General features: G+C 43.4%; 1 long non-coding RNA gene across 1 annotated transcript; it reads left to right on the top strand.

Annotated features, from left to right (window-relative positions):
* Positions 1–147: 147 nt before the first annotated feature.
* On the top strand, positions 148–11,347 carry LOC130382397 (uncharacterized). The gene is made up of 3 exons (XR_008895565.1): positions 148–238; positions 781–852; positions 10,128–11,347. It is a non-coding gene; the product is annotated as an uncharacterized LOC130382397 (long non-coding RNA).
* Positions 11,348–12,695: the final 1,348 nt, after the last annotated feature.

Here is a 12,695-nt window from a genome sequence, read left to right as displayed (position 1 = left end):
TAAATTTACTTTTTAAATTAATTTGATTAAATTAATCAACGTTTGCAAGGAGTTTCTGAGGGGGTCATCCACTCTGCCGAAAATAAGCCATGCCGAAAATACCTTCATATATAGGTCCTTACACCACGTGGATCCGGGATAATGAATCCGGAAGTACGATTATCTACTCGTTATGATGTTCATTTTGTGGGGCCCAGGCCCAGCAGCAATATTTTAAATTGTAAATTGCAACTCTAAGGTATTTTCAAACTCAAACCAACAAAACAAAAACAACTTTCTCAACTATGGACACATGGCTGCTGTGTAAAACCAACACAAACTGTTTCACATGATGTGAGCTGTATCGCTAGTTTAAACCGCCTGTTGATTCAGGTGGTGCACAATGTGAATTTAAACCAACAAAGCCGATGATAATTTATGTTCCTATTGGGACAAATAAATAAGTAAAATCGAAATATGCTACTGGATTCAATCTAATGTCCAGTGGAAAATGTGTGAATTTGTGTTAATGCAGTTCACAGTCCCACACCATAACCATTTAGTTGTGCTATTGCCTCAGTAATGCATCTTCCTAAAGATGCTTTTAGGAATTGAAAAGCAGGTACAGCAGGGCCTACATTCTCAATTTAGCACACATTCCAACTCTTTGTAATGTAATTTCACTTATTTAGAAATGCACATTGCAAATAAATAATCAATAAATCATGCAGATGTACTACACACCAAAGCTTAATTCCTTCAGTGCTCGCCATTGATATTGTATTATTGCTGCTATTACAGGATCCATTGGAAGCATAGCAGGTTGAAGCCCAGCAGTCGACGATTCAGAACACGAGCGGGGATTTGACCTGAGTGAGTCCAAATATCACTATCGCCTATATGGAAGTATAAGACAATATAGATGAAATTTCTGCATGTGTTTTTGTGTTCCACTCAGTTGGCCATTATGGCTGTGCAACGATGGCCATGATACCAGGCATGACAGCCGGATGTATCAGTGATTAATAGTGGGCATGTGGTTTGAACGAGGCAGCAATTTGAACAGGTTGTGTGTATGGGGATGACTGTTTCCCTTGGTGTTTCAGTGCTTCAAAAAAATCATTGACATGTTCCATCTAATTTAAGGAATGTTTAACTGTTTCTGGTGGTTTAATGGGAAAGGAAGTCAGGTGTGAATTGTAATTACCCCTGTTCAAAGTTTATACGTGTTTTGAAAGAAAACAAACAGGTTAATATTTCTCTCCTTGGTGACTATTCAAGCGTGACGTGTTCAGGCTAACAGTTTTAAATGTTGGATAAGAACTGGGGAAGGTCAAAATGTTCTGTTGGGACGTTTTGTTCCAAAAAATATCAAATATCTGGCCACCTTCTTTGACCACATATTAACCAAATGTATTAGCGCAAGACTGTTGCAAGTTCGAAATAAGTAACTTAGCACGCAGGCAAATAGCACAGAATGTTTCATTTAGACCTGACTATATTCTACATTTTGGTTATGGCACGATCATTACTAATGTGGATAATGACGATCAAGAAGGAACAGCCATTCATAGTTAATTTCAGTCAGCCCAAACTGTTTAATGAGGTTACCCAAATTTGATTCCTAAAAAGCAAATTTTCAGACCAGGCAGGAAAAAAAGGTATAAAACCTGTATGCAATTGTATTTGATATCCACGATACCAAACAACCTCATAAATCCAAATCAATATCATATATCTGAACAGCAGCTCTAAAAAACAAAAAGCGTCATCGCATTCATGACACGAATGGACGTGAAATAATATCATTCCATGAAAACAGGATACAGCTTGGCTGAAAATATTCCCCCCTCCCCGGCCCCCAAAACAAAGAAGATTCAAGCAGGGGAGTGATTTTTACATTTGCTAGGTAGGATGCAATCAGTAGCCTGGAATTGCAGAGGCCTCCCCGGGTGACAAATTGAAAGTGTCTCGGCCTAGTTTATAGCCCTGATCAGGTCAAACGAAAAATATTGGAGGTCCGGGTGAGGAGACAGGCCCGCCTGGTGCAGATAAATGGACTGATCATTTCTTATTGAGAAACAATTCCTAAAAGGTAGTTTACTGTGTGACTGGGAAAGCGCCGGGCGGCGAACAGAACCCCGCGCCCACTGCTCCCCTCCCTGACCCTTCCTCCAGCGCCGGAATTAAATGGATAGAGAGAATGCGTGTTTCTGATGGCACTCCTCCGCCGTAGAGACACTCCATTTGTTATGAAGTAGGGGTCCTGATGAAGTGTAGGGAGCGCCTCTTCCCTGCACACAACCCCCCCCCCCCCCCAGCCCCTCCACTTTCTTCCCTTCTTTTTCAGGCACTACAAGGCCAGCCTTCAGTCTGCTTCACGTGAAATGGATGGAAGGAGCCGATTGAATTTTACACTCCCCTGCTCGTGATTTATGTGTTGGGTGTGAGGCGCGCTCACAGGCGGTGAAGCTCCGCCAACACTAGCTGGTGCTCTAGCTCCTCTCTGGTCGCGGCCGTTGATACAGACCTGGTGCAGATGTGCTCAGTATTAAAAAAAAAAAAAATCACGCTGTTCAAAATGCTGGTTGCTTCTCTCGGGGAGCTCCCTGCACCCTCTCCGTTTGTGTTAGGAAGTCTCTGCTCTCACCCACTCTCGTATCGTGCCTTCATGGTCAGTTCCTCAGCGGGCTACCTCCCTCTCAGTGTAACTTGCCTGTAAATGTCAGTTCATCACGTAACCCACTGTTACAGTGCAGGGGTGGAGGACTAATAAAATATGTCACCTTGTGTTAGTGGATCTTCTTACAGAGGCTGTTTATACGACTGTTTGTAGAGACCTGGAATTGTTTTTCTTCCATCCGTAAACCATGTGCTTTCATACTATGTTAAAAATGTTTCAGTATTAAAAAGGATAGCATTTGACTTAGCCAGGCCCTGCCGCTTAAACAATATAATAATATATAACATGATGTTGTGGGGCCTCATTTTACAGTTCTAACTGTAATAGGGACAGATAATCTCAGTCAATTTATAATATTTGCTTTAGTTGATATGGATGATTAGTTGACTATCAGCAATAACTCTTACCTATATTTAGGTCTATATCTTACATAATTTAAAAAACAATAGGAATGTCTATTTTTCAGGAATGTCATCCACTCGTAACTTTTTAATCTAATTTTGAATTAGATCTTACATTTGCAGGGTGTCTTACACAGATACTCTATGCTGCCTGCTGGAACTCCCAGTGCATGCTGCTCTCCTGTCCAGCCCCTGCTTTGATCATCAGGGCTACAACTGATGATGGATGGAGCTGTCTCCTACCAGGTTGTCATAGCATCTGTTGCATTGTGTGCACTATATTGTGCTCTGTGGATACTTGGCCACCCTTACATCCATGCTTGCGTGCACAGATACATGGTATAGGTGCCTGTATGCATGCACACATTGCAGGTTAGCACAACAGTACATGGCACGCTATGAACCCTTAATGCCATGTCAACTTCTTTTTTTTAGAAACTATGAGCAATTATTTTTCACTTATAGCGAGAACTTTCCACGAGAGACTTCCAATTGTTTTAAATGATTGCCGTGTTACGAATTATTCATGAACCATAGATGTGGCATTTGGATAATACTTCACTTATTCTCATTAAGAGCGATGATGAAGCACATGATTTCAAGGTGCCCTGGCATGACTGAGCTCACCATCACCATCAACAGAATGAGTGACTGTGGTTGAGAGGATAGTAAAATGGCCGACATAGCGCCCTCCCCTACCGAAGGAAGGGGAGGCGAGGCATTGAGTGAGGAGAAGAGAGGGAGACAAGCGGAGATAAAAACAATGGGAGAGTGACGAAGGAAGGAATGGTAGAATGAAGGAGAAATCAATAGGAAATCAGTGTTTGGGAAGGGCGTGCCGTTTATCAGGTGACACGGTTAAACAGTGTTAAGGCACTAAAAGTGAGAAAAATATGGGCTATCCCGATGTTGGTATTGATCACAGTGAAATTGGGCGGCAGAAGGCCGAAGCCACTAATAAAATAAGACGTATCTGAGTGGGAATCAGCCAGGGATCGATGGGCACCGTGATCAAGGCCAAGAACATCTTCACCGGGATTTAAGCCCCTTCCACTGACCTGTGGCCCCGTTACACACCTTATACTGACCGAGGGTGGTGATTGAGGGGTGCAGGGAAAGAGAAAAGTAGTAGAGGACAATATCCTAGCATATTGGCAGAACTTCAAGGATCGAGGCCAAAACCCAACCTGGCTTGTATAGACTTGGAGAATTACTTTTACCAAATTTGTTAGTCTTTAACTCTTCTGCTACAGCTGCTGTCCCTGCCAAAACGTAACATATTTTGTAATTTACAGCCGTGTTCACCAAGGAGATTTCAAAAGGTTTTGCAATAGTAATGGCACCAAAGCAATGTCTCTGATTTATATATTGCATTATTAGAAATTAAGAATGAATGGTTTTCTTGAGGGTGACTGAAGCAATAGTGAGCCATCGGACTACCCAATGAACACCCGTTCCTTTTAATTTGACAGTTGTGTCTGTAGTTTTTAGTTTATCATGACGTGATAATGGTCCCGTTCCGTTTAAGAGAATATTAATGTTCCTCGTCTCTTAACCGCTTTGATATTCTTCATTCCTCATGAGTCATCAATCTCTCAATGGTACACACAAATATTTGTAATGACCGCTTCACGGCCAAACTTTGTATTTCCTGGAAACTATGGCCCCAGGTTGGACTCTGAATCTCTCAGCGCGTTGATGATCTCAGAGCTTTACAGTACACTGGGACTACAACCACGTTTCCTGTGTTAAAAAAAATACCCACTAACTGGTGTCATCCAGGGCCCAGAGACAGTGTGACAGGATAGTGGAGGGCGTGTTATGTTACATGTGCTGGGAAATATCGCCAGGTGGCAAACGTCTTCAGTTCCGAAAATTGTTGAATACATTTTCCATCATGCTGTTTTTTTTCTCGTGTAAAAACGGCTATTTCCTTCCGTCCCTTTAATGGATGGGTCGAGGGGTGGCTAGAGTTCCTTTGGTCCCCATGAATTAACCTGAGCCATGGAAGCCTATAAGGGACACTAAGAGGACACTGATAATTCAGTGGCCAGAATAACTGTCGGCAAGGGACAATGTTTCTTAACTATTTTCTTTGGCACTTCTGGCTTCCTTGCGCGTGTTTAAGGAACGCCACAAGTAGGGGCGACTAGGGGGAGAGCAGGAGTGTGACAAATAGCAGCAGATCATGCAGAAAATGTGCGATGCTAAACATCACTTACTGCACATGGGAAAAATGGTGTGTTTGTGCAGTGTTTGCTGTCCAAGGAGTTGGGGTGGAAAAGTGAAGCAAAAAAAAAAAGCAGAGGGTTGCTCTCACAGCTGGGGTGTTGAAATTGAATACATGGCTTCATTTGAGAAAAAAAAAATGAAACTCGAAAAATTATGTCGAGGAGGGCAGAAAATCTTGCTGGGGTTTCGGGTTTCTTTTGATGTGTCCTGATGACGATTATGAAATCCAATAAAAAACTAATTAGAAAATTAGGATGGAGATCAATAAAGTTTGCTCTGCTGGAGCATGCCATGTATGTATGTGTGTGTGGCGGTCAGTTCATGGTCGACCCCGCTCCACCAAGGGAGCAGGCGGGGTGCAGCTCTGACCTGGCCAAAACAATTGTTACTGATACTCCTCTGGAGATTCAGCCCGCTCCACCTTGATATAGCACTAATTTATATTTTGTTGACGGCTAGTTTCTCTGGCAGTGTGTAATGCGATTTGATGGTTTTTCGTTTTTGCTAATTCCACCCATCTAATGTTACGCCTAATGTACCCTGAAACCTCTTTATAGCTCCTGCTTCGCTTTACTTGCTTAATTTATTTATTTGGAGTTGGGTTTGACAACCGCAAAAACAAGTGACGTAGTGGTCCTGCATTGACTGGTGTGGGAGGGAGAGTTGCAGTATGGGGTTTCTAGCTCTGTTGCATTTTTAACCTATACGTTTCTCTTGAACCCATATAAACATTGATTCCTGGAAGGTTTTTTGCTTGCACCTACTAATGGTATTGGATCCTGAGCCATGTTGAAACGAACAAAGTTAGTTATAACGAGCATAAAAGATGGATAGCAGCAGAGGCTTCAGGTTTTTCAAGAAATCGTCTGGACAAATAATATGCAATAAAAAAATAATTATGAACAGTTTGACCACTTTAAACAACACTAATTGAACTTTCAAGTATTTGCAATGTTTTTTAACAAATGTTACTCTGTAATGCAGACGCTATCATTTAAGAGTTGGTTAAACTGCAACCTCTTAAATTGAAATGCGATTAAGTGGTAAAGAAAATCAAATAGGGTTTACTCATGTTATCTATAGGGTATCTATAATACTGACCTTCAGTACAATTTCCTTTTATGTAATGGTATTGTAAGGAGCAATTATTTTGAATAAACCTCAAAGCTGTTTTTTTACAAAACGACTTACCCGTGTAAAGGGATAAACTGCACAACGTGCTGTTTATGTTCCTGCACTACATTATTAGCATTATAATCCATGTGGAAGGCAATACATATGGTTCACATAAATTATGTTAACCCATTATGGTCAACAAAATTATATTTTCTTTTCAAAATGATAATTTCAGAGAATGGAATAATTAAATTATACATATGATAAATTGCAGTATACATTTTACTGACATCTTGCTCCATCATGTTCTCACTTTGACCCCAGAGTCAGGTGTACTGCCTACACTGGCACTCACATCAGCACCACTGGGCTCCATCTTGGAGCCGATTAAGTGTTTGTGACGATGAGGATGCATAGGCAAGAGTGGGGATATACGGTAGGCAAGGAGGCTCTGAGCCACAGACCTGTAAGGAAACGAATGAGTGGCCAGGCAGGGCCCAGACCACAGTGTAGCACCGGCTGAAAAGTACCCGCCCCTCCCCAGCTCCAGTCTCCTATACCCCAATCTCTTTGGTCCAGCTCGCCGCCCACTTGGTCGGTATGGAAACGGGGCCTTATTTAGTGGCCGGACCCGTCCGTGTCCGTGGCTGGCGATTTGTCCTTGTCTAATTACGACTGCTGGCTGCTGTTGCCCGCGTGCACATGACTAATGGAAGGGCTGAGGTTGAGGAGGGGCGAGGGGGGGGTGGGAGGAGGGGGGGCGCGCCGGAGCCGCAGCAAGAGGAGGAGGAAGCAGCGGACGAGCAGGCTGGCCGCTGCTGATTTGTGGACCAGGCACTCTGTCATTACCCTAGACCCATTTGTCTTCAAGAGAACTGTGGAAGAAGAGGGTGGAGATGGAGGGGGTTGTGCTGGTGGTTTGGTTGCTGGGGGGGGGGGTGGGCTCCGGGGCTCCAGAAAATGGTTTACAATGACTCCCATTTTCTACCACTTTCATCCATGGCCAATGCTGCGTGTATGCCCTGCCCGTGGTGAGATGGAATGGGCGGCTGACGTGATGTAGGCTATGACACAGACCCTGATGGTTTGCTGCTGCTGCTGCTGCTGTTTCTGTTGAGGGCTCGGCCCGCCGGCGGCCACCCAGCCTCTCGTCCCCCCGGGGGCATTCCTTATCTGTTTTCCCTCTGTCCCCGAGCCTGGGGGGCTCTCCGAGACATGCAATGATCCTCTTTCTGAACTCCAACTCTGAGACATTTTTATCTCCCCCGGATCAGACAGAAAGCATGCGCCGACAGCACCTCGGGCCGTGGCTGCTGTGTTATAGACGGGACGAAGGCATCACTCATCAGCACACCCGCACTGTTTACAGAATCACATGAAAAATATTAAATTGCTGTGTTTACGGCTAATTAATAACCCGGCGATATGACGGCAACGCTCGAATGAATAGCGGATTGAACTGAAGATGCGTTCGGTAGTGGCCTCGTATTTCCTGCAAGTCTTTCCTTCAACCTCTGCTCCCGATGGTCAGCCAGCTGCGTCCCGCGCCGCCTGGGGCCCTCATTACACTCCTGACTGGCCGCAGCAGGGCAAGAACTGCTAAGTTAGTATTGATTTTACACTGTTTTTTATCCGCCCCCCCCCCTTAGCTCCTTCTCCAGGTCTTTTTAAGTAAATAAACACCAGATTTGTCATGTTTGTCAAGAGAGAGGTGAGGGCAATGGGGGTGGATGGGGGGCTGGGTTAGGTTTCGGGGGGGGTGGGGGGGGGATACGGAGAGGCCAGACTCAGGCCCAACATTGGGTCAGTCATGATTCATTCGGCCATCTCACGGATGGAGGGGTTGGAGCCTCACTCACTCTGACCCCCCCCCCCCCCCCCCCCCACACACACACATACACACACACACACACACACACACACACACACACACACACACACACACACACACACACACACACACACTGCTGTCCCTCCCCTAACGCTCCCGGGGCAGCCCCGGTGCTAAATCACTGGTTGTCAGAGGGATGGCAGAACAATGGTTACGGGGCGCCTTCTGCCTCAGCCCGGGCGCTGGCCGACCGGACACAGTCTCCTCTATTGTTTCTGGGAGCCGGCACCTTCTCTGGCCCTCGGTGGCCCCTGGGCCCCAGAGGACTCTGAGGAGGCTCAGGGTTGGCGTTATCCTGATGGGTCACTGGGTTGGGCCACTGTTGAACCGGGGGCCAGGGCAGGAGAGATGAAATACCTTGGGTGTATGCCTGTTCTTTCTCACAATGCCTTAGATGTAGTTTATGTGATGGAACAATTTATGTCAGACAAAAATAGATTGTATATAGCCTATATGTAGTACTGTAACATCATTAATCATGTATTATCATCATTAATATGATTGTCATTTTATTGTGCATTTGAAAGTATAGCGGAGGTGGCCAATTAATTGCTAACAACACAGAATTATGGTCTCTTCAATACTTTACTCACCGGTTATCCATCTCAGTCACTCATTTATCATGCTTTCTCCAACAAGTCCTCTTGTCTGCTCTCACTTATTTTCTGATTCGAGCCTGCCTCTTTTAGTGTTTACAAATCGAGAACCCTGGGGTCAATCTATCAAAACGTAAGATGAATCCACAGACCCGCATCCAAACACTCCCCCAGTAGTTATGATGATGTTCCTGGTCCTGTTGCTGCCGTTACCACGGCTACAGCACATTGAACAGGGGCTCAAACACAGCCTGTCGGGGAGGTTGATGAAAAGCATGAATCACTTTTACTACAGTTGCTGTTCGGCGTCCCATCAAGCCTGCCTGATGTGTGTGAGACATAATGGTGGTATACAGAGCTCAGTAAACAAACTTATCTGTGGACACATTTAGCAATGCATTAGTCTCACCAATCTGACTTTATATAGACATCTAAAGTCTGATTAGCTCAAATCTGGGTTAACAGGGCATTTCAGTATTTTGCGCTTTACATTTGTTTTGACCAATCCTTTTAATGGAGGCAGGGATCTGTAAGTGTGTAATTGGCTTTAGAAGGGAACACAAACTCGGACAGCAGTAGTAAACTGTAAACTACGTGAAAGAATAACATTAATAACACTTTTCCTGGTTACTACATTTGATGAGACACAAAGACACTCACACGCAAATGACTTGATTAAACCATTTCAAACTATCATTTTTAACAGCTCAGCTATTCTATATTTCATCTCAAATGAATTCAAACTTTATCACTTTAGTTATTTGATTAATTCTTCCCTTTATATGTTTCCAACCATATGACATTTTTTTAATATTGTGAATGTTTACCTTGTTTACTCCATTTGGGATTTGAACTCTTTTTACTTAATTAAAGGCATTAAACTTTTATTAAGTGAGATGTTCTTGGGTGGCTTATTGGCAATCATGAGCAAAGTGCTTCCATATACTGTGTTATTATTATTATTTGTTCAAGAGTCAAACAAAGTATCGGACTGATATCGGTATCGGCATATAGCCAAAGCTTTGGTATCGGTATCGGAAGTGAAAAAGAGGTATTGCGACATATATATATATATATATATATATATATATATAATAATAATAATAATAATACATTTAATTTAGAGGCGCCTTTCAAGACACCCAAGGTCACCTTACAGAGCATATAGTCATCATTCAAAACTATGTAAAAACATGAATAATAATAATAATTCTCTCTCCAAACTGAAGGCCAAGTTCCATATAATGGGGGATATCAGAAACAGGCCGCGAAGTTGGCGTCCCAAGAAGACGACTATTTCATCACCCTGTCAGCACTTAGGTGCCGTAGGCTGTCTTCTACAGATTTGCAGTCAAGGTTTGCAGGACGATATGGCCGACGGCTGTCTGCCCAGACAATCCGGAATACACTACACACAGCCAATACCCGGTCTCATAGGGCTTTAGGAAGTCCTGCCATGACTGCCCTTCCCCGTCAGGCCCGTTTGCGCTGGTGTCTGCACCACGTGCACTGGAACCTGAACATGTGGAGGAACGTTATGTTCAGTGATGAGTCTAGATTCTGCCTACGGCAGTTGGATCGTAGGGCAAAGTGTGGAGAAGACGTGGAAAACGCTATGCTGATGGCTGCACCGATAGAATAACATATTTTGGTGGAGGCAGTGTGATGGTGTGGGGCGGCATCTCCCTCACTGGAAAATCTCTGCATTGAGATTGGAGGCAATCTCAATGCAGAGAGATATAGAGATGAGATTCTGCAACCAGTGGCAATCCCATATCTCCACAGTCTGGGACCGAACTCTATCTTCTAAGATGACAACACTCGCCCACACAGGGCGGGGTTTATCAGAGACTACCTCCAGAATGTGGGAGTGGAGAGGATGGAATGGCCTGCTAGCAGTCCTGAACTCAACCACATTGAAAACTTGTGGGATCAGCTTAGGCGTGCTGTTCGTGCCAGAGTGACCAACACAACCACGTTGGCTGACTTGTGACAAATACTGGTTGAAGAATGGGATGTCATCTCACAGCAGTGTATGACCAAATACTGGTTGAAGAATGGGATGCCATCTCACAGCAGTGTATGACCAGGCTGGTGACCAACATGAGGAGGAGGTGCCAGGCTGTTGTGGCTGTGTATGGTTCTTCCACACACTACTGAGGCTCCTGTTTGTGAAATGAATAAATTGTTAAATTGGCAATATGTCTTGTTTCCTCAAACTTCAATCATCCAATCCACCAAACCAAACGAGTCAATGGCAGAATGACCTGTTTGGCAATGGCAGAAAAGATTTGGCAAATTTTTCATGGGCGCAACCCACATACTCAGCGCTGCTGCTCATCCCACAAATGCATGTTCCTTACAAATGGGGCACCATTTGAAAGGGAACTAAACAGGCTTTCTAACGGTATAAGATTTATTGCCAAAAAGCAGTGTTACCACAGAGAAATAATCAACCAAACACAAATTTCCTTACTTTTTGTGCTAATATATATATATATTTAAATATTTAAATTAGTGCTGTCAAGCGATTAAAATAATTAATTTATTAAATAATTAATGTCATAGTTAACTCACGATTAATCGCGAGCAATCGCGATTAATCACAAATGTTTTTTCTATGCTAAATATCCCTTAAGTTCTTTGTCCCATTAATTGTTCTCCCGATTGAAATTGATTGGTTCAAAAGTAGTTCTGTGTAGCAGAAAAAGGTTTCAGAAACACTCCCATTCAAAATATATGGGTTTACTTTCCTTTCTGTGTAGAACGCAAAAAGTCTGACAATCGTGCTCTGGGATGATTTCAATAGATTAATTTACGTGAGCATGAGCACGAAATCGCTCGATACCGGGTTGAACTAATGTAGCTCGGCTCGTAGTGTGAGTTGGAGCGGTTTTTGTAGTGTCTATTGTAAACAAAGAGATGTAAGGGCCGGTCGGCATTTTTATTAATAGATTTCATCAGTTGCAGGAAGTGATTTTATTGATAACATTATTGAAGTCACTATCGATCAGCATTCACTACGGATATGTCCAAGTCATTTTAAGCTGATAAAATCTTATTTATGTTTTTGTTAACTTATATGTTTGACAAGCAAATAATACACAAAAAACAACAAAATAAAACAGGAAATTATCACAATATAACGAGAAAATATGTAAATATTACGAGAAAATATGTAATTATAACAGTAAAATATGTCAATATATGGAGAAAATATGTACATTTTACAGAAAAAGTTCTCAATATAACGAGAAAAGATCTCAATATAACGGGGAAACATTTCAATCTAAGAGGAAAATATCTCAATTTAACGAGAAAATATCTCAATATACCCAGAAAATGATCTCATGATGAGAAAACATCTTGTTATAACGAGTTCCTGTATCTATTTTTATTTTTCCACTATGGTTTTACTGCCGTAAAAACACATGCCCTAGGCCAGGGGTGCCCAACCTTTTTTGACCCAAGATCTACTTTTCAAGTAGCCAACCTCCCGAGATCTACCAGCAAACCTACCTTCAAGCGGGGGGGGGGGGGGGGGGGGGGGGTAGAGAACAATTGTTGACGGGGGGGGGGGGGGGGGGGGTGGGGGATTGTATCGTGAACCAACGGACTTCAGTGGGGGTTTCATTCCGTCTGCGCACGGAACCTTCTCAACGATAATCAATAATCTTCCTCCCACTCAGGGTGAAAATGGTAGGTCTTAGCTTGTTTCCCCTCAGCCATACCAACGTATAGGAGTGTGTAACTACTGTTGACGGCTTTCAACTGCTGTTAACAGCACATGCGCTACC

Source organism: Gadus chalcogrammus, chromosome 1 (genome assembly GCF_026213295.1).
Source record: "Gadus chalcogrammus isolate NIFS_2021 chromosome 1, NIFS_Gcha_1.0, whole genome shotgun sequence".
Classification (NCBI taxonomy): Eukaryota; Metazoa; Chordata; class Actinopteri; order Gadiformes; family Gadidae; genus Gadus; species Gadus chalcogrammus.
Note: the sequence above shows the minus strand (reverse complement) of the source record. Positions and strands in the feature narration are given on the sequence as shown.